Source organism: Aristolochia californica, unplaced genomic scaffold (assembly GCF_029961685.1).
Source record: "Aristolochia californica isolate CCGP_79_NKW_82.1479 unplaced genomic scaffold, dmAriCali1.0.hap1 SCAF_13, whole genome shotgun sequence".
Taxonomy (NCBI): Eukaryota; Viridiplantae; Streptophyta; class Magnoliopsida; order Piperales; family Aristolochiaceae; genus Aristolochia; species Aristolochia californica.
Genome location: NW_027181804.1, coordinates 9,919,803 through 9,924,120, shown reverse-complemented (window position 1 = coordinate 9,924,120; position 4,318 = coordinate 9,919,803).

Genomic DNA, 4,318 nt, shown 5'->3' with positions numbered 1-4,318 from the left:
GTTGTCTCACCTTGAGGCTAACTTGTATAAATTTTGTTGTCTTTATTTCGTGCTAGGTTTTCCCTTTTTCCGCGTTTATTATTATTTCTCTTATGAGTTTGGAATTAGGGCGTCTAATTCCTAATAAGTGGTATCAGAGCTTTGGTTCGTGATTGAGAGCAATAGCTAGTGGAGAAGGATTGACACTAGGGCTCGACAAGTTTGATGGTATGGATTTTGCATTCTGCAGGATGAAAATTGAAGATTATTTGTACAGTAAAAAGCTGCATGCACCACTTCTGAATATGAAACCAGAAGGTATGAAAGATGATGAGTGGAATCTCCTTGATATATAAGTGTTGGGAGTAGTCTGGTTAACACTATCGAAGAACATTGCTCACAACGTGGCGTTAAAGAAAACCACAATGGGGATGATGAAGATTCTATCTGACATGTATGAGAAGCCTTCCACAAATAATAAGGTACATCTCATGAAAAAACTCTTCAATTTAAATATGACAGAAAATACATCAGTTGCATCGGATTTGAATGAGTTTAGCACAATTGTCTATCAATTGACATCCGTTCAAATTATATTTGATGATGTGGTTCGTGCTTTAATTCTTTTGGCATCTCTACCAAATTGTTGGGAGCTTATGAGGGCCGCGATCAACAACTCTGTAGGCAACGAGAAGTTGGTCTTTAATGTTGTTCGAGATATCATTCTCACGGAGGAAGTTCATAGAAAGGACTTCAACAAATCATCAACATCTAATTCTACCCTAAGTGTTGATATTAGGGGTAGGAACTTCGAGAGGAATTCCAACAAGGGCAACGGTAGAGGAAAATCAAGGAATGGTAGAAGCAAGTCCAAATTCGGAAGGAATGTGGAATGCTGGAATTGTGGCAAGTCTGGTCACACAAAGAAGAACTGCACAACACTGAAGAAGGATGAAAAGAAAAATGATACTACAAATACGGTGACTGAAGAGGTACAAGATGCTTTACTCTTGTCAGTTGATAACCCTATTGACTCTTGGGTTTTAGATTCAAGAGCTTTTTTCACACCACCGTACATCGTGAGATCATGGAGAATTATGTTGTTGGAGATCATGGGAAGGAGTATCTTGCTGATGGAAAAAGTTTGGATATTGTTGGTATTGGTAATGTTAGTTTGAAGATGTCAAATGGGACAATGTGAAAAATTCACAAGTTGAGACATGTACCAAAACTGATGTGTAATCCGATCTCAGTAGGGTAACTTGATGATTAAGGTCATAATGTGACTTTTAATGGTGTTGCCCGAAAAGTCACAAAGGGATCTATAGTTATTGCGCGAGGAGTTAAAATTAGAACTCTTTACATAACTTCGAGTTGCACAGACACAGTTGCAGTTGTTGATACTGTTATTGATTCTAACTTGTGATTTATAGGCTATGTCACATGAGTGAGAAAGGAATAAAAATGCTTCAATCCAAAGGGAAGTTACCAGGGTTGAAAACTATAAATAAAAGTTTGTGTGAAGGCTGTATTTTTGACAAGCAAAAAAGGGATAACTTTTTTAAGGTTGAAAGGAGCAAAAGACAACAAAATTGGAGTTAGTTCACACATATGTGTGGGGGCCTTCAACTGTCACTTCCCTTTGTGGTTCTAACTACTATGTGACATTTATTGATGATGTAAGCAGAAAGGTATGAGTTTATTTTTTGAAAAAGAAATCTGATGTCTTTGATACCTTCAATAGATGGAGAACAATGGTTGAGAATGAGATAGATTTGAAGGTGAAGTGCTTGCAGTTAGGGGTGGCATCGAGCCGAGCCGAGCCCGAACCTACTTATGTTCGAGTCGAGCTTGATTTAAATATTTCGAGCTGATCTTCGAGCCGAGCCTTGTCTCGAGCCTAAAATTGTTATCGAGCTCGAGCCCAACGAGTTCGAGCCGAGCTCGAGCCTCAACATACATTTAAAACTTTTCAAAAAATATATATCGAATAAAATGTATATAAAATTATGCATACATTTTACATAAAATTGGGCATGTCCTCTACATAAAATTGGGCATTACTTATATATATAATATGTGTATAAGATTGGGCATAACCTTTACTTAAAATTGAGCATAATCTATATATATAATACTTATATAAAATTCGGCATGACCTTTACTTAAAATTGGGCATAATTAATATACATAATATCTGCATAAACACTCCATAAACACTCCATAAAATTGTCTATACATTCCATAAACACTTCATGAAATTGTTTATATACTCCATAAAATAATCTAAACACTCCATACACTGCATAACATTATAAATAAACTCCATACAATAATCAAACACAACAAAATTAAATAAAATATCACTATCAATTTACAATCACCCAAATAAAAACTATAAAATCTTTAAATAAAATCCTATTACTATTACAGACTTACTAGAAAATTACAAGAAATATTTTAAATTTTTCTTAGGAAAGTTAAATGGACCTCTTATTGCCTTTTCTAAGGAAATAAATAAAAATTAATAATTAATCTAATATATTATTATACTTATCGATAAATTTTTAATCACATAAAATGTCAAACACAAAATTGCTATGAAAATTGCCTCATGCTCAAAGTATTATATCATCAACTGTCAAATACTTATTCAAAATTTTTCTATATGGTTGTCTACCCCCTCTTGGCAAGAAAAACTTACTTGGAAAATTATATGATTTTTTAAAAAGAATTTATAATTAGAAAAATATTTTGAAAAAATATGAGGCACTAATGGTCCTTATATTTCTATTAAAAATGTCTTTTCAACATTTATTGAAAAAACCACTAATAGTCTCTAGAAACGTATTTCTACTAAAATATCTTTTCAATTTATTTAAGAGCCATGAGGAAGGGACAAAGAGTTTTTCTTTCCTTGTTTATGATCTCGCACGTAAGGGTGGCTTTGAATAAATTATATATAAAATTATGCATACATTTTTAAAAAATATAATGATGGGGGAGGTTTAGGATTGAATTTCAATAATGGATTAAAATACACCAATATTAATATTTTTTACTCCAATTGTTGTCTATCTTGTTTTGTAATTTTTGAATCTGGCCATAATTTATTATGGCCTCCTTAGTGCCCCTAGATAAAAATTTATATTCTAGAAAAAACTAAAAATATTTTTCCTATGATACATATTCCCAAAAAAACCTTTAAATAAAATCTTATTACTATTAGTGACTTATTTTAAAATTACAGAAAATATTTTAAAATTTTCTTAGGAAAGTTAAATGGACCTTTTATTGTCTCTTCTAGGGAAATAAATAAAAATTAATAATCAATCTAATATATTATTATACTTATCAATAAATTTTTAATTAAATAAAGTATCAAACACAAAATTGCAATAAAAATTGCTTCATGCTAAAAGTGTTACAGCATCAACTGTTAAGTACTTATTCAAAAAAATTTTATACAGTTTTCTACCCCATCTTGGTACGAAAAATCTTACGTAGAAAATTATATGATTTTTAATAAAAAAATTTAATTAAAAAAATGTTTAAAAACACATGAGACACTAATATTTTATAGAAAATTATTTCTATAAAATTTATTTTTAATTTTTTCCATCGAAAAAAGTTTTTTTTTATTTTATTTTTGATCTCGCACGTGCGATTTCGCGAGGAAGGGGGAGATTATTTCTCCCCTGTTCTGGTTTTTCGCCGAGACGACGCGAAGGGAAGGGGGTTACGGCGCCGGGGAGGACCTATCGTCGGGGATGACGGCCACGACGGAGTCGGCGGCGACGGAAACAGAGGCGATGGTGAGGAGAGGAAGAAATCGAATGGACGGTCACAGAGGCGGCCGACGAGCAGCTGCGACGGCGGTATAGACGCTGGCGAATAGCTACGACGGCGGTAGAGGCGGCGACAATGACCGATGGGAGGGGTCGACGGTGAGGAGGGGGGAGGAAAATTTTTTCCCTCCCTCGCTCTCGCTTCCACTCCCGCTCACTCGCTCGCTTGCGATCCGTTACCGATTCATGCCGATCCGACTCATTTTGAGCCGGCTCGCGAGCCGACGAACCGAACCTAGCTTCGGTCGAGCTCGGCTCGTTAAGCTAAACGAGCCGATTTTGGTGCTCGAGCTTGATAAATGACGAATCGAACCGAGCCGATACCGAGCCGAATCGAGCCGGCTCGCAAACCGTCTCGGTTTGAAGCCACCCCTACTTGCAGTTAGATAATGAGGAAGAATATGTAGATGGTGATTTCAAGCCATACTATGCCACTAATGGAATCAAGATGAAGAAGACCATTCCTGGAAAACCACAACAGAATGGTGTGG